The sequence below is a fragment of the Alligator sinensis genome, unplaced genomic scaffold, assembly GCF_000455745.1.
Source record: "Alligator sinensis unplaced genomic scaffold, ASM45574v1 scaffold97_1, whole genome shotgun sequence".
Classification (NCBI taxonomy): domain Eukaryota; kingdom Metazoa; phylum Chordata; order Crocodylia; family Alligatoridae; genus Alligator; species Alligator sinensis.
Window position 1 is genome coordinate 2,887,773 of NW_005841921.1, and position 25,968 is coordinate 2,913,740.

General features: G+C 43.5%; 1 protein-coding gene across 2 annotated transcripts in view; it reads left to right on the plus strand.

Moving 5' to 3' along the window:
- Positions 1-25,968, plus strand: part of SLC12A4 (solute carrier family 12 member 4) — a 103,800-nt gene that overhangs the window by 10,810 nt on the left and 67,022 nt on the right. The gene's annotated exons all lie outside the window — the stretch shown is intronic.

Sequence of the window (25,968 nt, forward strand, 5' to 3'; positions counted from 1 at the left end):
TGGGGTGTCCCCCCCCCCCCCCCCCCCTTGCCTGTCTGCTGCAGGTTTGCTCAGGGCTGGCTCCCAGTGGCAGAATGCACTCCTGGGGAGTAGGAGGGACCTGTGCTCCCCCCAGATCTGTGTGCGGGGTGGGGGCAGGGCTAGTGTGCACTGCCCCCATGCATGCAGAGGAAGTGTGGCCAGGGCAGCACACAGCTTGCAGTGGCATGAAGCTTTTATGCATGGCCCCGCTGTGTCCTGCCATGCCAGTTGCACACTCTGCACTCCAGAGGGCCTAGGGGAGGGCAGCAGGCTGGCAGTGTTTGTGACCTAGGGTTTGCAGTTGGCCGGGCACTCTGGCTGGGGCAGGGAGGGTTTGCAGTGTCCCCGCTCCCGGCTGGAGTGCCTGGCAGGCTGCAAACTCCCCCACCCCGGCCAGAGAGTGCCCAAGCTGGCTGGGGGCTAAGGGACCCAGGAGGTTTGCAGTTGGCCAGGCATTCTGGCCCGGAGGGGGTTTGCAGGCTGCATGCTGTTGGCCAGAGTGCCTGGCCAGCTGCAAACCTCTCTGCTCCCTTGGCCCCTGGCTAGCTTCCCCCCTCAGCCCTGCCCCACAACCCCCAAGCTCCACTTATCTCCAGCAAGAAGAGTGAGCCTGAAGCAGCCTCTGGTAAGTGTGAGTGTTGGGACCCGCACTTCCCCTTCTCCCTTCCCATTAGGGCAGGGTGGAGGGTTTCCTGCTCTTTTGCAAACAGCTCTTATAGGCCGGAACTCTGCCAGCCTGCAGAGCTCTTTGCAAAAGTGGGAAATCCGGTGGTTTCTCTTCTAAAAGGGAAAATCTATGTTTTCTCTGATTAAAAAATGAGAAATCTGTGGATTTTTTCTGTTTTTCTGTGGGAAATGGAAAACCAAGATCCCTGCTTATGACAGATTAATGAAAGCTGTCAGTGCTGTGATTTCATTGCAGTTCCTTCCCTTTTGATGATAGCAAAATACTTCCTCAGATATGTATAGACAGCTGTGTGTATTTAGTTTTGGGTGCTGTGGTAGATACTGATTTAGTGAATGATAGGCAAACCATCAGTCAAGTCTCAACTTCTGCAAGAACAGAACTCCGTACTTTTTTAAGCAGGCATTGAAAAAGAAGTATTTAAATGTAGTATTCTAAATCTTTGAACTCAGTCAAATACTTGAATATCTTTTCCTGGTATGTTGTGCTATGTCATGCTGAGTGTAGTGTCAGAAAAGAATTGAATTGAATGTTCTGATTTTCAATGTGCCAGGTTTATTCAGTGAAATAATGTACCTTTTGCAAACATTTTCATTATACATCTCTTAGTGTATCAACCCTTTTTACATAAGTAAGTCAGAAGCAAAAAATGCCTTGACTGTTTTAAATCTGGTATGTGTTTGATGATTTATACACAGTCTGCATCTGTCTTTGTTCTCAGTTTAAAATTTTGTTAGGGAAACTTCTCTAAGATGATGTTCCTATGACTGATTCCAGTAAACCGAGTACATTACCAGTAAACAGAGCCATCAACATTTTCTTACTGATGTTGGCTTCCTTGTCAACTAGCATTTTCATAATATGGATATTTTAGGCTGCTCCTGAGGATTCTAGATTTGGCTTTCCTCTTGAAATCTTTTAGCCTTCTAGGAGCTGAAATAGCAACCTTTAATTATCTTGCAAATGCTGTGTTGGCTGTATGATGGAATCAAAAATCTTTTTGTATGTAAAATGGCAGCTCTTCAGCGAGACTTGTTGCACAAAATATATAATAACTAAAGGAATGTTTGACAGATGTGTGAATTTCTAGCCCAAGCATAAAATGCAATGTTTTTTGCATACTTAAGAAATCTTTATGTTTGCTTAACTTTCTGCATCAAAATTAATCCTTGTTATGGTAATAAGTCACAAAAGAGCAACAGCAGGAGCAACCAAAGCTACAGTTTCTCAGAGATGGGTAGCTGTTTAACATCCAAGTGATAAACTTTACTTTTGTTAGGCAGCTGTTGTTTGCAGTAGTATCTCAGATGTAAGTACTGTTTTCAATTTCTTAATATAAGTGTTGGGTAATCACAGTATATGTTTGTAGGCCCTGATAAACTGGTGTCTTGAGAGTCGATGCCATGAGGAAGAATTCTTCTACCCTGTGTAAATAACCGGCAGTGGTAACTCGGTTCTCATCTGCCACGACTTGATGGAGTTATAATTTTAGGGAGGTGTTTCTCTGTGCTCAGTTAATTGTACTGGTCTCGGACTTGTTCCACTGGGGCTCCAACCTTCCCTTAAGCCCCAGCCATTCTCCAGCCAGATGTCAGTATATGATGGACAATTGTTCTATCTTTGGGAGTATTCCTGTTTAGCTTCTGTTATTCAATTCTAGTTTCTCTTCTAGTTTCCACTATGGACTAAACAACCACTGCCCTTCCAGTGGAGGGTCTCTGCATCTGAAGCTTGTAATGTGCAAAGATGCCTCAAAGCAGCTGGCTTCAGATAAGCCTTTACTTCCACTAGAGTCAGAACATAGCATTCCTTCCATGCTTTTCCTCTCTTTTTTTGCTGCTATCCAAGTTTCCTTGGGTCAGGGCTTGACTTGACTTAGTGCCCTACACTTTATAGGCAGAATTACTTAAGTCAGTTAGCAAAAGAATGAAAATCAAACTGCAGCTAAGCGATTCCCCGCCTTTGCTATCATCTAATCAGGTTGGTCAGCACTAAGACCCTTCTTTCATTCCCTCTGTTCAGCTTTGGCACTCCACTGGTGCCATTTCATCAAAACACAGTTTATGTATCAAAAGAAAGGAATCAAGAAAAAGGAATCTGCCCTTCAGTCTTGAGGCTTACAGCCTATGCAGCTTGGTCCTGGCTCTGTTTCCTCAGTTGGCAAAAGCCTCTGAGCACCCTCTTGTGGTTTTGAGCTCTGAGTTCTAAGATTCCAATCTGGTCTTCTCCCTATTCCCAGGGTATCTCAGTATCATTCAGGGAGAAGCAGATATGCGTGCTGACTCAAAGAACAGTATGTTATCTTGCATTATCTTGTTCCCTCTCCCTCAGGCTCTTCCTCCTTAGATCCGGTGCTTCTAAAAGTAGCCAATGGAATTGTTTTTGAGCTATCGTGTGGCAGAGGTTTAACTTTTGCTACCATGACCCGTATCTGAAACCTGGAAACAAAAACCAATCTCTTCCTACCACTTATGTATGTGCCTTCCCTGTTACTGTATGCATCTTTCCTGAGTGACTGGTGCCTGGATCAGTGCTGTAAATCTACTTTTATTGAAGTATTTGTCACTGTTGAGAACAGTTAGGCTGAGTTTATGATAGAAGTACACTGATATACTGGTTGCATATTAGATCGGCACCAATAAAAGGAAAATTAATATTATTGGCTATTGGCTTTTTTTTGGCCACTGTAGCCAATAATGTCACCGATAAATACAATATGCCTTCTGGTCAGTGTTGCCATTAGGATTCTTTTTGCCAGAGTCCTCCAAGGATTGACATGGCAACTCGTTCGATGTGGTATCAAGTGAACTTTAACAGCAATCCCTGTGCTTTATTACAAGTTTTCTCCCTGTAATACAACCTGGCAAGTGGTTTCTTCAGATGTTACAACATCAACTTTTGGTGGTACTAGCCTCAGATCTTCTGCTGGGTATATGGGATGTTAGTTTTTGGATTCCTCGTAGTTTGAACAAGAAATCCAAGGTTGCTCCTGTCTCTCCAGGGTGGCAACACAAAACACACACTGTCTCTTTGTTTGTCTACTACTTTTGTAACTTTCTGCCCTTAAATTGTGAAGTCTCCTGGCTCTGTGCCAAGCATTCCTTATATGGTGCACCAATCCCCTGGCACTGTGCCAGCCACATTCCTTATGGGGAAACTGTTGTGCTTTGCTCACCTAGTGCCCAGTCACAGCACTCGCATCTCCCAGAACCACAGAACGCGCTCTGTTCAATTTTGTTTCTTAGTTCCGGGAAGGCCTGGACTATAGCTAAAAGCCTTAGCATAACTCAGTTTGCCCATTATAGTCGGGACCCCCAGACACTTTGAGCATGAGTGCAGCTGCATGCATGCGTGCAATGTAGCAAGCAATGCTGCCGGGAGAGCAGTGCCCTGCAGGTAAGTCTATGGAGGGGAAGGGGCATGGTGGAGGGAAGGGGTGTGGCGGGGCGGGTAGATCAAGGTCTCCACAATGAGGGAGGCTGTGGGACAGGGACTGGGAGCACTGCTTAGCCAGGGGCATGAATGGGACCTGGGACCAGGACAGGGAGCAGGACAGAGCCGCAGGAGGCACGGTTCCCTGCTGCTGTGCGCACCCCTGGGGAAAGGCATGGGGGTGGGAGGTATGTGCCCCTCCAGATTTGTGTGCAGGGAGGATGAGTTGCTGTCTGTGGGCTTGGGGCTCTCCAACCTGCTGCCTTTCCCCCAGGAGCCCCATGTCAGCCACATGTTCCCTGCCTGCCTGGCAGCGGGTTGGGGTGGCGAGTTGTGCCTCCTGCTGCTGGGTGGGCAGGGGGTGCACAGCCAGTGTGGAGCACCCAGAGGAAAGGCAGCAGAGCGGAGAGCCCCAAGTCCATAATGGGCAGCCTGCATGCCCTTGCCTCGCTTGGCTCTGCTCTGGTTAAAAGCGTCTTCACATTTAAAAATGGTGGTGGTAGCATTTGAATGGAAGCTTATTTGATGTGCTTTAGTTCAAGTGACACTGCTGCCATTTTTAAATGCCAGGATGCTAATCCCCCAGGTGAGCCGCCCATGGCTCTGTCCTGCAGCCGGCCCCGGGTCCCATTCATCACTGTGGCCTGGCAGCGCCCCCTGCCCCACTCCCTCCCTCACCGTGAGGCCCTCAATCTGCTCCCCATACCGCTTCGCCTCCACAGACTTACCTGCAGGGAGCTGCTCTCCATGCTGCCCGGCTGTGCTCCTCTAAATTGGTTATCAAATCAGTAACAGCCAACATGGCTGTTTAATAATCGGTATTGGCATTGGCCAAGAAAATCTTTATCAGTGCACCCCTAGTTTAGATAACCTCTCAGTCATTGTACCGTGTGCCCACAGACATACATTTGTGTGCAGGCAGAATGAAAAATCAGGCTAAAGAGTTAAAACTTCATGATCAATTTTTGTAGATGCACGGGATATTTTTCTCTAGGTACCACATGCAAGATCCTTAAGCTTGGCTCATGGGTTATTATCACTACATTTGTATTTTCTCTCAGACTTATCCAAAATTGCTGTGATTTGTAGTTGCCTTGTACCCTCATCTTAAAATGCTTTCAGTGCCTGTATCTAAATGCTGGCTGAACTAATTTGGTCAGCATTTCTACCACCACATTATTATATTATTACAGAAATGAGGTTGCAAAACATACAAGCTATTTGGCAAATGCTGTCTTTGTATCAGTGGCTGATGGTGCAAAAATGTACATAGCTTTGCCAGAAGCATCAGGACTCATTGACACATATGAATACCACATAGCTTTAGCTGAAGCAAGACTTCTGCGATCACCAGCCTGTTGGAAGAAGACATGTGTAACCTACCTATGACTTCTGCTGGCTGCCATGGCCCACTTGAGTAGATGTGCCTACTTCATGTCCTGCCACAACTGATTTAGTGGAAACAGTGTGGGTGTGCATCTGCTCTGGTGACTTCTGTGACAGCTGCTGTCAGCAGCCTGAAGTTCTGGCAGTAGGAAAAGCTCGGTACAGGAAAACCCTTAGATGACCTATTGGGAAAAATGACTAGGTGATTAGGGTGGAAACGCTTATTTAAAGAGTAAAGCTTTGCAGCATTTCCTAAAGGTAGTCAGATTCTGAGTTTTCCTGATACCCTTTGGAGATTAGTTCCAGAGCTGCCTCCTGGTCAAGGGAAAGTGCTTTGTATCAGTGGCGGGTGGTGCAAAGATGTAAAGATGCAAGGGAGAGTGTTTTATTCTCCTGTTGTCATGTAGTTTGCCTAGGCTTAGTGAGCTCTGCTGTCCTGGACGAGAGCAATTATGATGGTTCATAGATCAGAAGTTCATATATCTAGGGCTTGATCCATGGATTATTGACATAAAATTAGGACCAAGGCCTTAGACCATCACTGTAAAGTGATGGGGAGGGAAATGATGGTAACGGGGACTTATAAAAGAATGTAGGAGAAATTAGGTAGTAATAAATGTATAAATAGTCCAGTACATATTTCCTACTCATTGTTTTAATCTTAATCTCTCCATTATCACAGTTGAATGAGATTGTACCTTTTTCATGCATAATAGATACTGCCATTCATTCCTCCCTTTGAACTCCTTTTTTAAGCATGTCTTGTATGAGAAATTAGCTAATTAGGACATCATGCATATAGTAGGAAAATATATCTTGAAATTATTAAACATAGTTTGCATTGTCTTTCATTTTCATTTCACAGGCAAAATAATTCTTATTACATGCTTTTTTGAAGTCTGGTTTGCTGGGCTGTGAAAACTCTTGGAGAAGGCAGGCAAGTTGAGACTTGCTGTTACATACTTTAAATTGCTGAGTGCCACAATAAAAGACAAATGTTATACCTCGGAGCACAAGTCTTTTTCATAAAACTATCTGTAGCGATGCTGCTTTGTAGTGTAAACCTGTCTGTTCATCCAGGCTGCGTTGCCTTGACTGTGGTTAACCCATCTAGTGGTCGGCTCCCGGGAAAGTAGGTGCTGTTCAGGTACTCTGGAGCAATGCAGAATCTGACTTCAGAATAGTGCCAGCAGATGCAGCTGCTTCTGGTGTTGCTTGCAGCTAAGATCATGCAGGTGTACAATATGTATCCCACTGTACATTCTACTTTTTGCTAGGTACTTCACCATCCTGATCAAATTCCAAATCTAGTAATTGATTTATCTCTCAAATTCTTTCTTCATTTTCTGTTATACAAATTCCCTGTCCAAAATTTCCACTTACTCTTGTTATGTGTTAAATACCCGGTCTTCATTTACATGATGTATAATTTAATTTCTTTATAGCACATACATGAATTCTTAAATTTCCAAGCACTTTGGAACAATAGTGCTGTGTTAGCAAATTCTACCTTACAGCTATGGCATTGTAGCTAAACAGATGCAAATTCTCCTTGAGAGTTGGGTTCTTTTGTGAAACTACAAAGTCATTTAGCTCTAGAATGGCTAGAATAGTCATTTGAAAAAAAGGAAAAAAAAGAAAGGTATTTCAGTTTATGCTTGCTAATTGCATGGACAAAGCTGTTCTAATTGTGTCCTCATAACCAGAGCAGTATATATTCTACTGGTCCTCTGTAATGATTATATATTTATGAGTTACTTTGGCTGAATTAAAAAAAATCAATTCTAGTTTTATGTAGCATTTTCAGAACAAATTAAATATTTATCTAGCGCTTATCTACAGGTGCTTTTTGTGCAGTTTTCTGGAAATCAAGTCACTATATAAAAGTAAACTTAAGTGTAAATTGCTTCTGCTCAGTGAGTGTATCTACATGTGCTATTAAGGTGATAAAATAAACTCCAGCACAGTTCATGCCGAAGTCAGCTGCTCCTGGGGCCCAGGACTGCAGCAGTTTCATTCAGGGCAGAGCAGCCCTGGGCTGGCAGGGGACCTGGAGGAGTCAGCCCTGTGCTCTGGGTAGCGATGTCAGGTGGCGGAGTGGCTGGCTGGGGCATGAAGGTGCTAAAGTGCAAGGCTAGGCAGCAGATAGCCCCCACACTTTAGTACCCTTGTGCCTCAGGCAGCCCTTGTCACTGTCTACACGTACATTTCAGCGCGTGTAATTATTCTGCCGTAGGATAGTATTGTCCCTGACAGTACTATTAGGGTAGACATTATGTACCTAGACTTCCAAAAGGCCTTTGATCTAGTATCCCATGATATCCTTGTGGGAAAATTGGAAGATTGTGGGCTTAACTGCTCAACAGTTAAGTGGGTAGGTAACTGGCTGCGAGGTAGGACCCAGAGAGTTCTTATGAACTGTGTTGTCCTGGCGAGAAGTGGCCAGTGGTGTCCCTCAGGGATTCATGCTTGGTCCAGTGCTTTTCAACATCTTTATCAATTATTTGGATGTGGGGGTGAAGAGTTTGTGGACGACACCAAGTTATGGGGGAGTGTGGTCACGCCTGAAAATAGGCTGCAGATTCAGGTGGACCTGGACAGGCTGGAGAGTTGGGTGAATCGGAACCAGATGAAGTTCAACACTCAGAAGTGTAAAGTGCTCCATCTGGGGGCAAACAATCCCCAACATACCTACAGGCTAGGTGGCATCAATTTGAGTAGCACCATGACTGAAAGGGACCTAGGGGTAATGATTGACCAATGCATGAACATAAGCCATCAGCACGATGCTGTAGCCATCAGGGCAAACAATACTCTGGCATGCATCAACTGATACATCCCATGTAAAACCAAGGAAATGATTCTTCCGCTGTACTTAGCACTGGTGAGACTGCAGCGGGAGTACTGTGTTCAGTTTTGGAGGTTACACTTCAACAAGGATGTGGAAAAAACTTGAGAGTCCAGAGAAGAGCCATCTGTATGATCAGAGGCTTGCAAGGCAGACCATATGAGGAGAGGCTGAGGGGCTTGGCCCTCTTCACACTAAAAAAGAGAAGGCTAAGAAGGGACTTGGTAGCAGCTTACTGCTATATCAGGGAAATACATCAAGAGCTTTGTGAACAACTGTTCACCAGGATACCCTTGGGGAAAACCAGGAGTAATGGCCACAAACTCCTGGAAGACCGCTTCAGGCTCAACTCTAAGAAAAACTTCTTCACCAGTTAGGGTGTCTAGACTGTGGAATAAAGTCCCTCCAGTGGTGGTGCAGTCACCTACCCTGGAAATCTTCAAGAGGAGATTGGACGGTCACCTTGCTGGGGTCACCTGACCCTAGTTGTCTTTCCTGCCTAGTGCAGGAGGGCTGGACCTGATGATCTTGCAAGGTTCCTTCCACCCCTAACAATCTATTAATCTATATACTATTTGAGGCAGTATTATGTAACCTTTTTAGAAAAGTTTTATAAATGGGTCACAACAGGCCATGGACTATATTAGGGGCCCAGTCTTATGGAGTTCCCGGAGGTTCCTCTGTGGATTAGTGAAAATTAAGGAAAACCGCTCTACCCAATGGGACTCAGTGCTCAGTCTAGAAGATCCCATTAAGCATCTCTCTGATGCTTAGTTTCAGTTCTCAAACTGTGGATTTGTTTTTCCAGAGAGAACATGCTTGTTAACATAAGTATATGGAGATAAGAGGTAACAGACCTGATTACCTACCCATCAGACCTCTTGTCTTTCTGCAGGTTTGTGTAGAACCGGAACTGTGCACAAACTGGCCAGAGCCACATGCCACTGGGCACCAGCACCTGAGCAGGACATGAACACCCTGAGTGCCCCGGCCTGCTGTTGCTATCTGCAGTGGGGGCTGTACACCATGTGGAGGACTGTGTTGGTGGTCCCTGCACCTCCTACCCTCCATCACTAGAGATGTGAAGGCCTGGAAAAAAACCAGAAACATTCAGAATTTTTTTTTTCTGAGGATTTTTGTTTTTTTCCAAAAAATTGGAAAAATTAAAATTTTTTGGAAAAGTTAAAAAAAACTTCTTATGAAATATTTTCTTTTAGAATGATGAATAAAATGATTAAAACAAGGTGTTCATATTGCTACCCTTTACTCCCCAAAATGTTTTCTAATAACTATATAATAGGAAGACTTGTGTGTAAGACTATCTACATAGATCATTACATTTCCTGTACACTGAGGACAAGCAGTACAGTACAACTCTCAAATTCAATAGCAAGATGCATTTCTGCCCCCAGGGGGCACTGCCATTTTCACAAGAGAAGGAAGAAGGATTCAGTGCCGCCTTTGCTTGTGTGCTTCCTCTATTATTGACTTTTGATCTAGATGTTGTTGGATCTGCTCTTGTCCTCCTGACTAGGCCTCAAAGGACTGGGAGTGAACACTGGCAGCAGCATCCATTCATTCCTGTAGAGATTAGAAATAAGGAGCTTATTGCCTTACTTCCTCAAAAGTCTCAGGGGAGGAGACAGAGCAAGTCTAAAGGTTTTGGAGTTGGAAGGAATCTGCCTCCTGGCCCTGTGACCTTCAGATCCACAGAAGTACAGAAGCAGCACAAAGGAGCTCAAAGAAAGTATACTTCTTTATCGAAAGGTAAGAGTTTAAATTTCTCTGAATTCAGTACATTAAACTATATTTTAGCTGCATTAATATCTTTTCATAACCTGTGTAATTCATAATTTAATTCCTACTAATCTGATGTTTTGTGACAAATAGCCCAGCTTTAGCAGTGAGGTGAGGCCTGCAGGGCAGGGAAGTTGTTTACAGTTAACTCTGAGGAGGTCTCTCCTCCATCCATTACTAAATTTGTACATGCTGTAGCTTAGTGTTTATACATGAAAGCTAGCCACTAAATTACATTTTTCTTTTTTCTCCCTCAGCAGGGAGCTCAGCTCTAGCATATGGAAGCATTACTCAGCTTCTAGCATATGGAAGCATTTCCACACTGCAAGTTATTCTGAGGGAAAAAAAAAGTGATTTGCAAACACTGTAAAATGAAATATGCATTTCCAAATGCTACTATGATAACCAAACACATCCTTGTATGTAAAAAGTGTTTTGCAGACATTAAAAATCCTTCATAGGTATAAGTGAGGAGGAACGTAGATCATGATGAAAGTGCAAGTAGCTCTTTCCAACATTCTTGATCCAGAAGTCTTCCTGCTGCTGCTGCTTCTATAACATCAGCATCACAGTTCTCAAGTAACCAAATATTGCAAGCAATTGTATACAGAAGACTCTCAATAGCTTCATTTGTAGACAGGATGACACCTGAAGAACAGAAAAAAAGTTGATCAAGTTCTTACAAGAGCAATATATTCTTCTGGGATGCCATTGTCAAAAACTGAAAATGCATACGGGCAGAAAGCTTTTAAATTACTAAGACCATCATACCATTTGCCCAGCCGACATACCTTGAGCAAGCCTCTTTTAGAGTCAGAATATAGCTTCATTTGTAGACAGGATGACACCTGAAGAACAGAAAAAAAGTTGATCAAGTTCTTACAAGAGCAATATATTCTTCTGGGATGCCATTGTCAAAAACTGAAAATGCATACGGGCAGAAAGCTTTTAAATTACTAAGACCATCATACCATTTGCCCAGCCGACATACTTTGAGCAAGCCTCTTTTAGAGTCAGAATATGAACGTGTAATGCAATCTGTGCAAGGAAAAATCAACAAAGCTGCATGTTTTCCAGTACTTACAGATGGATGGACAAGTGTGCGGGGAGAAGGAATCATAAACTTTGTGATAACAACATCTCAAACAGTTTTTCTGTAAAAAAAACCAAAAAAAAAACCAACGCTGAAACAGGAGAGAACAGGCATACTGCAGAGTGTATCAGCAGTAAAATATGTGAAGCTGTACAGAAGATTGGGAGTGGTAAAGTGTTTGCTTTGCTGACTGACAATGCAAGTAACATGAAAGCAGCATGGGAGATCATCATGGATAAATATCCACATATTACTGCAATAGGATGTGCATCCCATGGGCTAAACTTCCTTCTTAATGACATCACGAAGTTGGACACTACAAAAGATCTATAGAAAAGGAAAAGACATTATAAAACATGTAAAAGCTACTCATATTGTAGCTGCAGTCTTTAAGAAGAAGCAGGAAGAAAAGAATGCAAAGAATAAAATAGTGATACTCAAACTCTGTAGTAAAATTAGATGGGGTGGAGTGGTGATCTCCTTTGAAAGCTTACTAAAAGACAAAAAAGCTCTTCAAGAAACAGTAATAACTGAGGATCTTAAAGTACCCAGAAGTGTAAGGAACACAGTACTTGTTGAGGATGTCTTCTGGGTTCAGCTGCAGAACTCCCTCGAGATTCTAAAGCCAATTTCTTCAGCAATCACTGCATCTGGATCAGACAGTGCCCCCCCGCCTTTTTTTTGGTCAGACATTCCTTACCAAATGGCCCAGATAAAAATCAACTGTTTTTGAGAATCTAAGTGCATCCCCGCTTACTAGTACAGAAGAAAGAAAAGTGAAAGACTTTATTAACAGATGGGAAGAATTTTGTTGCTAGTCAATTCATGCTGCTGCAATTCTTTTGGATCCAAGATTCAAAGGCCGAAATGTTAGTGATGATAGCATTGCTATAGCATTTGATTGGATTACAAAACAAGCAACACACTTGGGACTTGATGTTGGAAAGGTACTTTCAAATGTTGCAGAATACAGAACACCTTCAGGTATTTGGTCCAGGAATGCAGTCTGGGACTTTGCCAAGCATATGGCTCTTGCAACATGGTCGCAAGGCCTTTGCACAATACAGCCTCTGACTCTTGCTTCTCGCCTGCTTCAGATTCCTCCATCTTCTGCAGCATGTGAAAGCAACTGGTCTATGTTTGGAAATACACCAAATCAAGAAATAAACTAACATGCGAAAGAGTAGAGAAGCTTGTCTCTATCCGGGCAAACCTTCAGTTTTCAGAAGTCCACGAAGATGATAAAAATGAAGGTTCAGAAGAAGCAGAAACTGCTTATAGTGATTGTCATGGGCGGGGTCCTCCAGGAGGGCCGTGATCTCCTTAAGGCCCCTTCCTCCGTGCCAAGTCGGCCCAAGGGCATCCTCTGATTCTCGCCCGCCACGTCTTTGATGTTCTAATATATATTAGGGACGTCTTCTTGGACACGGTCCATTGTAACCTCTGGTCCTGTAGACTCCCAGACCCCTCGTGGGTCTTGTCCTGCAAACGGGTGCTTCGGGGCACCCTAGCCTAACTGTGCGTGGCTCCAACCACCCCTTATACCATGCCCCAAGCCTCGCAGCTGGAATAGACGTTGGTCTGTCAAATACACTCGCCCTCTCTTGGGGCCCTCTCTATAGCACTGCCTTCTCTCTGGGATCCTCTGCAGCGCCGCCCTCTCTCAGGGGCCTTCGCAATACCGCCGCCCTTCTCTCCAGGGTCTTCTCCACAATGCTGCCCCTTTTGATAGTACTGCCCCCTCCTCTGGGGCCTTCTCTGTGCCGCTGCCCTCTCCTCGGGCCTTCTTAGGTGCTGCCCCCTTTCTCTGGGGCCTTCTCGGTAAAGCCTCCCTGTCTCAGGGCCTTCTCGGTAAAGCCGCCCTGTCTCTCGGGCCCACCGCACTGCTACCCCCTTCCTCCGGGGTTCACCACACCCGCACTGGGGCTTCTCAATAGTGCCCCCTCTCTGGGGCTGGGGTCTATGCACCCCGTATGCAGCGCCCTTACTGGTGCTGGGGTCCCCACACTGCTGTGGGTCCTCTATGAGGCCTCCTCCAACCCCTAACGGCCTCACCCAAACCACCGGTGATAAACAACAACACAACAGAAACTTGAGCCTCCTGGCTATAACATAAATATAAGCCACCTGGCTATAACACCATTGCTCAAACGTCCCAAAGCTGCCATCCTTACTCAGCTTAAGCTGGACCTGCAGTCAGGCTCCTTCTCGCATCTTTGCCTTGGGAGCTTCTGTCTCTCTGGTTGCTGGCAGTAAACTGCCTTTGGTCTCAGCTCCTGGGCTTTATAAGGGCCAGGCCCTGTCCCTTGCAATCAGCTGACTTCCTGGTTGCCCTGGCGACCCACAGCTGGACTCCTTATTCCCTGCTAGGGCTCTTTCCAACCCACAGGTGGGCTACTTATTCCCTGCTAGGGCTCTTTCCCCGGCAGTTTCCCCTCTCTAGGAACAGGGCACCTCAGTGCTCTGCAACAGTGATAGCTCAGAAAATGAGACTGATTAGACAAAGTTTCATGTAGCAAAACTTGTATTCAGTGAGTCTTGGGGTTTTTTTTGTTTTTTTCTCAGCTCTTTTTCTAAAAGTGAGTGCTTTCTGTATCTGCTTAACACTATGGAGGAGACTAAGTCCAGAATAAATAATAACTTTCTTTGTTTTACTATAATGTTGATGGTTTCTTCTATTTTCAAATTTAATTTTTGCCTGCTTCTCATAAACTGGCAAAAACTAAGAGATGCTAGGTTCCTTAGAGTTCAGCAACTTGTAGCTCCATTTGTAACAAAAATTAAAAATATTTTAAAGTAAATTCAATTGGTAAATTTGTAATTATTGTCTGAATAAACTATACTGTTATATTTAATAAATATACCAAACATGATAATTTTATGAGCAAACCAAGATATACACAATACATTTTATGTTCTTTAAGCAGCAGAGTGAATTTAGATCTGTAAAGGGTGCTCCTGCCAAGTCAAGCCTCGCATTTCTGCTGTCCGCCGGGCATGGGCTTTGTGCTGCCGCCAGCCCCAGGCCCATGCTCCCTGCCCTCCACCCAGCTACAGCTCCCCCCTGCCCCCACCCGCCACTGCTTCCCTACCTGCTGCCCAGAGCGAGCAGGATGCTGAGGAAACCAAGCAGGTCCCCTCAAGGTAGCTGCAGCAGTGGCAGCAGCAGCCCTGCCTGGAAGCTGCTGCTGGCTGGACTGGGCCCTTCTGCCTATGAGGTTGGGAGCAAGGCGCAATAGAGTATGTTTGGGGGGGGTGTATATGGGGGCACCTTGCTCCCACCCTTGTGGGCGGAAGGGCTGAGCGGGGCACAATTTGTTGGTGGGTGCCTGTGGGTCGGATGAAAGTGCCTGGCAGGCTGGATCTGTCCCGTGGGCCCTATTTTGCCTGCTGCTGAGCTCAGGATTGACCCTGGCACTGTCTTGAGAATATTTGCAAGAAAATGAGCTGGAGATAGAACTTGATTCATTCATTTTTTTTAATGCCTGTAATTTAACTGTGTCATTGTGTGTTTATCTTTTCAAGGTCTCACTCAGTTTCTTCCAAATTTCAACAGCATCAGCAATAAAACACCAATTTCCCTGCACTTTGTTCAAAGCTACGGAAATAGGTTTCAGGATAGTCACCATATGTTCTATGTTTCTCTTTAGCCCAATATTCAAAACTTTGGCTATGACAGTTTCATCTATTTTGTCATGGTTTTATTCACAAACTGTCATCAGATTAGACCAGTTCTCAATATCTCTCTCAAAACAGTCTGCTACTGAGTTTGATTGCACGTCTTGGGGGAGAGTTAGTTTGGTTCCTCCTGCTTTCTTCAGAGCAGCTGCTGCAAAGTGGTTGTTATGGAAGTATTTTGCAATTTCAACAATATTAGCCTTGATTTTTGGAGCACTGAAGTCTTTGGCTAACAGGTGCATCAAATGCACCTCAGTGCAGTCATATATTATTAGCTTGGGGTTTCTTCACTTTCTAGATTTCTTCTCATCTTTAGTTGGTCTAATACAAGATATCACATCTACTGAAAAAACCTTGCCTGCCTATGTCCTTAGACAGACAGCTATAACCAACAACCCTGTTCTCATCTTTGATACATTTGCAGCATTGTGTGACAGCTGTGTACTAGACATCTGATTTTTTTTTCATAGTTTGTTACAGCTTTTACTACTGCTACTTGTAAATATCCTGCTGTGTGTACATTTCCTGATGTATCAATTGTTTCTGTAAGGTAGATAGTCCCTTCATCTGTTGCCACACAAGCACATATTATTGGATCATTGTAGGCATTGCTCCACCCATCAAGACTCAGGTTAATGCTTTTCCACTCTAGACTGCACACTTCAATTTCTTTCTCATACAATTTATCCAGCAATATTGTCTCAAATAGTATATAAATAGAAGTTATAATCCCTATTCCATGATGATATCTTTGATCTTTAACATATCTTAAATTAAAACTAAAAAAATGTTGATTTTTATCCATCCCTGCACCAAATTGAGTCTCATTGCTTATTACAACTAACGTAGGTGTACAACATGTAGTGAAAACAGATTTGATATGCGCGATTGCCAGTTTGGCTGTATTATCTTCCCATAAGGCTAGCTGAGGAAATAAGAAATGTAGTCTGGGACAAGCACATACTTCTTGTAGTTGTACTTCTTGTAAAGCAGGGGCAGGCAATTATTTTGGGTAGAGGGCCGCTTACTGAGTTTTGGCAAGCCATCGAGGGCTGCATGACAGGCAGCCCAGGGCAGATAAATATTAATTTTCTAAATTTTTTAGGGGCCCTGCGTGCCGGATAGAATGGCCTGGTGGACTGCATCTGCCCCCTGGGCTGCATTTTTCCCACCCCTGTTGTAGAGCCTCTTTTCTACCTTGAATTACCACTGCTGTAGAGTCCCCTGTACTCACCTTTGGCTTTTTCCCCCCTACTTTATTTCCCCCTCCCTTGACTGCTTTACCTTTTGGTTTTTCTAATTTCTACCTATTTACATTCTCACTGACATCTTGTCCCACTTTAACTTCTCTCATTCCTTGGAGTCTCAGAACAGCAGAGACTCCCTATGCCTGAAGAGGGGTGACTGTGCCCAAAAGCTTGCTAAGAGCTTTTTTCCAACTACTCAGTTGGTTTAATAAAAGATATCTCATCTACTCAAAGAACTTTGCCTGCTTTTGTGGTGTTTTAGTTTTTTTGTGTTTGTGTTTTTTTAAGTATTTGGAAGAAATGAAGAGCCAAACAATATACTTGGCCTCTGCAGACTGTGTTCCAAAGGGCACAAATAGAAACTATCCCTGCAATAAGGCATCCTCTCATATTTTTCAAATAAGCTTTGAGTTTGAACAAGATTCCAGTCCTGACTCAGCTCTTCATCCAACAGAGGTCTGTAGGTTGAATTCCATGACCTCATAGATAGGTTTTGTCTGCTCTGAGTGGATATTAAAACAAATGTTTTGGTATGAGAAAGCTGTTATCCTTTGCCAAAATGCTTCTACTTCCTCTGAGCCAAGTACTGTGTGTATCTGTGTAGGAATTCCTCTATGGTTGTAGCATTTTGGTGTAAGAATAGTACATGTTAACATACTGTAACTTGCAAAAAGTTTTGACATCCTTTCATATAAAAGCAACTTAGGTACCTGTTACAGTGGTGTATCAAAACTGCTTTTGTATCAAGTCCTCTAGCTGATGCTAGTGGATAAAATCTTCAAAATCCCAGTGACTCAGGTTCCCAGCTCACCTTGTTCAATGGTGGGCATTTAGGAGCCTAAGTTAATTAAGCATTTTTGAAAACTTTATCTACAGCTTATTTGACTTATTCTATGTACCATAATGCAGAGGTAGGCAAAAGGGAGTGTTTTTATGGATTTTTTTTTTTATTAACAACTAAGCCATGGCCTGTTTGCGTGTTTTCTATAAACTTTTTCTTATTATACTAATATATTTTTGAAATCTTCACTATCATATGACTTATTCTTTTACCAGTAATTGTAGTAAAACTTGTATTGAAGATGGAAAAAAATGCATCACTGTTTTCACTTACAGTGAAATGCCCTGGGGTGGATGTCAGAGCTTTACTTCTGATGGTACTAGTCAGCTCTGACACTATCTGCTTTCAAACTCATCTTATAGATTTGTGGCGGTCAGTCTGAGTGGGCTGCAAATCATAGGCAATGTGCCTTCTGACCACAGCTTGCTTTGGATTTACAAATAGCACTTTCAGTAAGACGCTGACATTCATGTAGTTCATCTTCATTAAAGGATTATAGTGTCAGGACTGTATCAGTGTTAGTTTAGCCTTCCTGTGAGAGAGCCTATTGCTATCTGAGCCAGATTAATCTCTGGCAGTACAGCAGCCAACAGTCAGTTTTTCAGAGGTTCCTATGGAAGTATAGTCTTAGACTTGTGGCTCTTCAAGACTTTGTCATAAAAAATAACGTGTCAAATGTTCTTCAAAGAGCAGAGGGAAGAATAATGGTAAACCAAATTGCTGAAAATGGCAGATTGCTAATGGGTAAGTACTTCTTACTGATATTAATAACTATATAGGGGTGCAATGCTCTGAAAGGAATTCTTTGGCTTATTTATGAGAAATATACTAGAAGGATTTGCTGAAAGGCCAAGTGAGAACATCGAAACGTTTGCATTTTTGCAGTATTTATTGCCATCATTATGGTTGTGCAGTTATCAGACCTACAGGATAAGTCTGATTTTGATTTTTGCATGCATGAACATATACACTAAAATATGAATTTAAGAACATTGAATTGGAAAATACAGTCTGTTATATAACGTGTTGCTAATTTATTTTTAAATGGTTTTATGGAATCTTTGAGTTGCACTAAATCCACTGCAGATGCAAAAGCTGTTGCTGATTATAAATTAATTTCATGTAAGATATTTGCAGTGGCATTGCAAAATTAACTGCAAATTGTATTCCTTTCCCATTATGCATTATATTCTTTAACATAAGTACGAGTGTTGATAACTTGGTTTTATGCTCTAAGAGACAGTGGCTGATGGAGAAGTCTCTTTGGTAATGTATGAAGAGTTAATGCTGTCAATGTAACCACTGATTCTTTATTTAAAATACAGTAATCCCTTTTGTTTGCCCACAAAAAGGCCAAGTAAAGATAATTCTGTCTAAATTCTACCCCATTATGTATTCTGGACAGCTCCAATATATCAGGATGTAATCTAGGATAGATACAGCTTTTCACTCCAACAGCTCTGTAAAATACAGGGAATGTCTGAAGTCACTGGTTAGTACTTTACCTTTTAGTTCTGTTTCTCTGTGAAATGGTTTCTTAGGTCCAAGGCAGTATGTGAACAAGTGCTGAACTTTGTGATTGTTTTTGCCTGTAGTCCCTTCAATAGCTGTAACTATATACACGAATAAAAAAATGCTATTGATCAGATAAATGCCTTTATTTCCAGCTGTTCACAGTTTGAGAGGAATGTAATGCTATGACTAAAAATAAAACTTATTAAATGGCATAATGCATTCTCTTATTTACACCTTCAGCATGGGTGAAGCCTTTAAAGAAGCCTTGCTAAGGGGGTGACACTTAAGATGTAACATTATTTTAATTTTCCCATTTGAAAAAATCTAAAATCATGGCAACTGTTTTCACATGGTAAGAAAATGCTTTGGCCCATTTATTCATTCAAATCTAGCTGAAGCAAAAATAAATCAATATTCCTCTTGATTAGATTCATGATGTCTGCTGGTTATAGAGGTAATACAAATGAGTTTTTATCCAGATTTTTCCTTAAAAACACTTAATCACGAATGCCATCTAAACAGTCTTTGTTAATTGAATCTGTAACTTTAGTAATTGCATCCCTATTCTACTTTTCTCATAATCAGTAATTTAGGAATCTTATTTAAATCAGCTCGATTTCTCTTTCCTTTTGGTTGGCTGAAAGCCAATGGCTTGAAAATGAGAAAAAGAACAAATTTTCTAGTTTACATTTGGAAATCTCAGTTAAACTAAAAAAATGTCATTTGAATAGCTTGCCCTGGGTCTTTAGCAAGGCTTTGGGGAGTATGATGGCTGAATGGAAATGCTTGTGTTATGCTCTGTGGTAATGAATTAGAAATTTGGTGCACAGCAGAGACAAGTTGAGAGAGACCATTTGTTTTCATTTGTGTCTTTCAGTACTGTATCTTGTGTAACTGTCCTAAGTGCAGTCTTCAAAGTAGGTCATCACTCTTAGAACATTTGAAACATTGCCTTTCACACAGCTATGCAATCAGCTAAATGTTTATGGTGTACTGGTAATTTTTAAACAATATACTTGAACGGGTCAGTGTCAAAACATGCCATTTTAAGGAAACAGAAATTTTGTGGCCTACGTACTAGAAAAAATTTGGAGGTTTTTTTGGTGTCAACTTCTGCTACATTAAGTTGATTAGTTCTGTATGCCACAAGTAATTGCCTTGAATTTGGTGGAAGTATGTAAACTCAGTAATACTCCTGCTGAATATGGGAGCAGAGTTTCATTGTCTAATAAAGATTTTGGGGACAGGGACTAGATATTTCTGTAAAGTACCTGATGTAGATTAAAGTAATTCTTTTTGCAAGTACCAAGATACTTTTTGAAATCAGAGGTAGAGAAAAAAGATGATTAACTTCGTTATGCTGTACTCCCCTATATTTTATACTAATTTAAAAAAAGTGACTAGCAGTATTATTTTGGGATGAGTGGGAAGCAAGCATAGCTATATGTTAAATTTAATTGAACTTGGTTTCCAACAATTGTAATGCCTGGTAGGGGCATTACTACTATAACTTTTGCAATAGAATAGTTTCTAACTATGCAGCTTTATTTTTCTCCCCGATTCTACAGATCTGAGCATAGACAGTCTGTGCCTTGTAATTTTTCTGTAATTCTCAGAAAAGCATACACTCTTTTTTTTCTTGACTCAAGTACTCCCTAATTATTAATTCTTTAATAGTCTTCAGAGAAGTTTTTAGCATTCTCAAAAATAAAAAATGCAGCTTGTGAGTTCTGTGTTAAACTTCTGCCTCTTAATAAAAAAGCAAATTGTTCTGGCCACTTGAAAAATAGATAAATGTACCACTGGATCACATAGAGAAACTTAATTGTGTTTGCAAGAGTTTGTCCTTTCAGTTTATTTTCTCAAATTTCCAGACAGTACAGTTGTACTGCTTGCGGGTAGAGTAATGGAAATGTGAACCACAGAGTGGTTTCCATGGGTACATCTGTCTTAAGACTAAGTAATTCTTCCTGTGTCTAAGTGTGTAGGTTTGTATATGAAGATACTCCAGCTCTGCATTCACTAATGCTTGTATAATATGCAACATTTAGAACTTTGAGGCATGATGGTCCTTAGTGTGTAGACTTTTTCATCATAAATGTGTCTTTCAGCAGACTGTACTTGGCTGTAACGGAGTCTGCCCAAGCAGAATATATTTACAGATTATGTTTGTCACTGAATTTCTGATTTTCTATTAAAGTCCCTGCTCCTTGACAGTTAGCAGCATTTATATAAAGAATTAGCTATCTCAACATACCACTTTTTCCCTTCAAATAATTTATTTTTGTTCACCCTGAACTCCTTAAAAGAAAGTTTACCTTAGAATAAGATGTGGCTTTTGGAATTTCAGGAGAGAGGGCTGGCTCTACATTGGAGTTGGGCAAGGAGAATTTAAAATTAGCTCTAAAGTTACTGGAAAATAGTTGTGAAATTCTTGTGAAACTGTGCAGCTTTTGTTGCCAGCCAGAAAAAAGCATGAACTTCTTGCAATATATGATATAAAAGGCTTCTGATGTACATCCTAAGCAAACCCAGGGGTATGCTATGTAGTGTTATGCTTGTTGATCTCCCTTAAGCAGACCTGAATTCCTAAGATGGTGCTGGGACTCTACATATGTACTCAGCACAAATTGTAGCCAAGCCTATGGGCAACCACCTGATCTGCAAGAAAAATATCTGCAATTATGCCATGAGAAGCTTTGTTTAGCTTGTCTTACTCGAGAAAGCATGGGTCTGGTAGCCTACGAGTGACAGTATTCCTCTTGGCAGATGTCTACACAGCGAATAAAGGTGTGATTGTTGCATGGGTAGGCTAGCTTTAATCTAGTTAGCTCAGACAGAAATAATGACGAGAGCAGTAGAAGCTGAATACAAGCCCACTGGGGATCCTAAGCTTGTACTTGGGTTGCTGGCAAGTACTGAGGCTCATGCTGCCATGTCTTCGCTTTTGTTGCTGTTCATGTTAGCTAGCAAAGCTGTATATATTTTGTTACAGTTAAACTTTCATTTGCAGTGTAGACATATCCTTGATGGGAACAGGATGAGTACTTGTGTGAACTGTAGGGATAGAGTGTTGTAGCCATGATGGTTCAAGAGGAAACATGTAAGAGGCAAGTGTTTTTTTGCAATACCTTTTATTGGACCAATCGTATAGTTGGAAGTGCTGTTGGGCAAGCTTTTGAGTATCAAGGCTAAGTACAGACATTCAAAAGGCCATAGGCTGAATCGATTCAGTCTTTGCAGGTAAGTCTAAACTGAGTAGATTGTACTGAGAAGCAAGTGAACAGACATTCGCTTTTCATAGAATCATAGAAGTAGGGTCGGAAGGGACATTGTAGATCTTCAGGTCCGACCCCCTGCCTGGGCAGGAAGAAAACTGGGCTCAAATGACCCCAGCCAGGTAGATATCAAGCCGCTTCTTAAAGACCCCCAGGGTAGGAGCCAGCACCACTTCCATTGGAAGTTGGTTCCAGATCCTAGCCGCCCTAACTGTGAAGTAGTTCTTATGGATGTCTAATCTAAACCTACTCTCCAACAACTTGTCGCCGTTATTCCTTGTTATTCCGGGGGCGCTAGGGGAAACAAGGTCTCCCCCAAACCCTTCTGGTCCCCCCTAGTGAGTTTATAGATGGTCACCAGGTCCCTGTCTTTTGATTCTGGAAATGCAGCCACATGCCTGCAGTGGCTCAGGCGAGAAGCTGGCGGGGTCTAGACCATAACTCTGGCATGTAGCCAGCATGGGCATGGGCTGTGTGCTTGCTTCCTTTTCCTGCTGTCCCTGAGGTCTCTGGGATTTTCAGTCCAAAATTACAGCAGCAGGACTCTGCAGGATTGCTCATTGCTTCCTCTTCCTGCTTCCAGCAGCCTCTAGGATTTGTAGTCCACAGTTGTAGTCAGCAGTAAGTTTGAGCAGGGTATTTAACCCTCTTCCCTGGCCCCAGACCCCAGCCAGGGTTTGCCTGGGGGAGCAGTCCCCCCACCTCCTGCAGACTGGGCTGGCTTCATCCCCAGCCGGGCTTGCCCTCCAGTCCCTCTTGTGAGCCAGTCCTCTCTGCTGCAGCTAGGGAGCAGAAGGGTGGAGTCAGTCCTGCTCTCTGGAGCAGACAGCCCAGCCCAGCCTAGCCCAGCCCAGGGCTGCAAAGCATGCTGGGATCCTAGAGGCCTGTGATTTAACATGAACCAGGAAGGGGTCTGGGACAAAAGTTTCATAAACCGGTTTGACTCAAATCAGTTAAGTCTGATACTGCATTCAACCAGGTTTATCTTAAGCCAGTTTCATCCATTTTGAAACAGATTTATGTGCACTGAGCTTCTGTTCTGGTATAGGTTCAAACCAGTTTCTGATCACTTAGACCAGTTTATGTGTAACTTCTGTCCCTAGCCAGAGAGCTCAGCTAGGAATCCACACGTAGCCTCAAAGACAGTCTGCCCTGTTGTGGGCTTTCTGAGCTCTTTGTGACAGCCACTGCCAAAGGGAAGGGACAGAAGCTGTAAGGTTTCCCCCCATCCCTGCTTGAGGGAAGGGGGCATGACCATGCCCCAGTCTGAGGCCAGCATGCTGAGGCCAGGAGGATGGGGGCTTTAAACCCCCCTCAGTGGTCTGCGATGGGACCCCAGCCTGGGGGGAAGTCCGTGACAGCCTTATCTCCCTGCTGCCCTGCTCCTGGCCTGGACCACCATGCTGAGGGGGGAGAGGGGCTTTGAAACCCAATTCCTGGCCTGCAAGGGACCCCAGCCAGGGTCATCTTGGTGCGGGGGAGCAGAGGGGTGGCAGTCCCTGCCAGGCTTCTGCCCCACACCCCACTTGAGGGGGGAGGAGGCAGTTCCTGCTAATATTTTGTTTCCCTTGCTTGTTGCTTGAGTGGAAAGAGGGGTCTGTGGCCATGTCCCACCTGAAGCCAGCGGACTGAGGGGGAGAAGAGGAGTTTAACCCCCCCCATCCCTGACCACACAGGACCCCAGCCCATGTCTGGGGGTGAGCCCCATGTCTGGGGGTGAGTCCCTGCCAGGCCCCTGCTCCCCCTCCCTGCTCGAGCGGCGGGAGAGGGGAGGAAGTGGCCATGTCATGGCCCTGGGCTTGCACACTGAGGCAAGGAGGGAGCAGGGTTTAAACTCCCTCCTTGGCTCTGGACCCCAGACGGAGTTTGTCTGGGGGGGCAGCCTCTGCCAGACGTTTGCCACCTCCCCTTGTTCGAGTGGAGGGGGGGGTGTGGCCATGCCCCAGACTGAGGCTGGCAGGCTGAAGTGGGAGGTGGAGGGTTTAAACTCCCTCCATGGCTGCATGGGACCCTAGCCAGGGTGTGGGGGGGCTGCCATTCTCCCTGCCCCCCGCGCCAGTACAGGATTATTACTTGCTTATATTTCCAGTACTTTCTGGAAATATAGTACTAGTACTATGGTCTAACTGTGTAGTTCTTATCCTTAGTATTTAGGGATGCATCCATTGGAATTTTTCCTGATGCTCATTCATAGTTTTCCTGTACATTTATTTCATACCTTCTAATTATATGGCTGCCTTCTGTTGTATACAAATAAAACTGCAAGGAAAAAGGTATCTGAATGATATCAATGTCCCAGTGTCTAGTTGGGAGGTGGTATCAAGTGGGGTTCTCTAGGGGTCTGTTCTGGGTCTGATATTGTTTAATGTCTTTGACTTGGATTTTTAGCGATCTCTGTAAATCATGCTGAAAGTGCCCCCAACAGCTATTCCTTTAATGTTTTTCATTTTGCTGCTTGCTCCCTTGCTCTTGATTGGTGGAGGAGCCCCACTGACTGGGTGTTTGCTGCTGATTGCTAGGGAAGCAAAACCACAGCACATTTAAAATCTCTGCCAGCTGGGAGAGGGGGTGGGAGCAGTGAGGTGAAAAACATTAAAGAAGCTGCTGCAGGGGGGGCATTTCCAGCACAATTTATGGAGATCCTTGTGGGTATTGGGATCAAATGCATGCTTTGCATATTCACAGACAACACCAAGTTGGGTGGAGTCAAAGATACTTGAATAGATTGGAAAAATGGTCTGCAGACAATCAGATGAGATTCAGCAAGGATAAATACAAAATCCTGCACTTGGGGTGGAATAATTGCATTCATAAATACAGGCGGCAGAATGATTAGCTTGGTTGCAGTACTGCAAGAAGGACCTGAAGGTCACAGTAGCCCATAAGGTGAATATAAGCCAGCAGTCTGCTCTTGTTGCAAACATGCCATCAGCATATGGGGTTGTATTAACAGGAGTGTTGCTTAGAAATCAAGGAAGAATCAAGGGATTTCACTGCTCTGTTTGGCACTGGTGAGACCTCACCTGGAGTACTGTGTCCAGTTTTGGGTCTCCCACTTCAAGAAAGATGTGGACAGTTTGGAAAGAGTTTACTCAGAGCAACAAAAATGATTAGGGGCCTGGGAGGCAAGATTTATGAGGAAAGGCTGAAACAAGTAGGGTTATTTAGTCTGGAAAAGAGAAGCCTGAAGGGGGAGTTGGTAACAGTCTTCAAATACCTGAAGGGAATTAGAGAGAGGATGGAAATGGGCTTTTCTCTGTGGCTGTAGGGGACAGGACTCAGAGCAAAGGCCTCAAGCTGCAGCAGGGTCAAGCATTGGGACAGGCTACTTAGACGAATTGTGGAATCTCCATCCTTGGAAATTTTCAAGAGCACTTAGCTGGGATGGTTTAGTCAGGAATGATCCTGATTTGAGCAGGTGAGTTGATTAGATGATCTTGTGAGGTCCACTCCAGCCCTAGTTTCCTGTGATCCTGTGAGTCTTGTATAACTTAACTTTTATAATAATTACAGTTAAAAACAAATCTCTGCTTTTACTTCCACCCAAAATAAAATAATAATGAGAAAAATAATAATTCTGAAACCATAGGATGATATCCTTTAGAGTATTGTATTAATTATTAGTTGCCTCTAATGCTGTGTTGTCATGAAGTGCCCCAGGGGGGTGTTGGTTTGGGACAAACTGTCCTTATCTGCTGCCTGGAAGTGCCCTCTGAAGTCAGCCCAGCTGTGGTCTCTAGAGCAGTGGGTAGGAGCCCTGCCTCCTTTTTGCCCTGAGACCCTGGCCTTTCAGTCCTTGAGTCTCTGGTTGTTCTATGGCTCTGACTCAGGAAGCTAGTTTTCAGTTCAGGTCATGAAAGAGGGACTTCATCTCTTGTTGGGGAGAACAGTGCAACCCAAAGTTGCAAGCCTAAAAGCTACCATCTCCTCTTGAATAAATTCATTTACTAGGGCAGAGGCCACCCAGACACTCCCTCTAAAGGGTCCTTCTGCCCCAGTCCATCCCTTGTAGCCCTGAACTCCCCAAAGTTACACAGCTGTTCCTTTTCTGGTCTGCCTGGCTCCTGAGTTTCAAAGCTGCTCAGTTGATCTTCTCTAGACTGCCTCATTCAGGAACTAACACCCTCTTGTACAGCCTGTTGTGCTC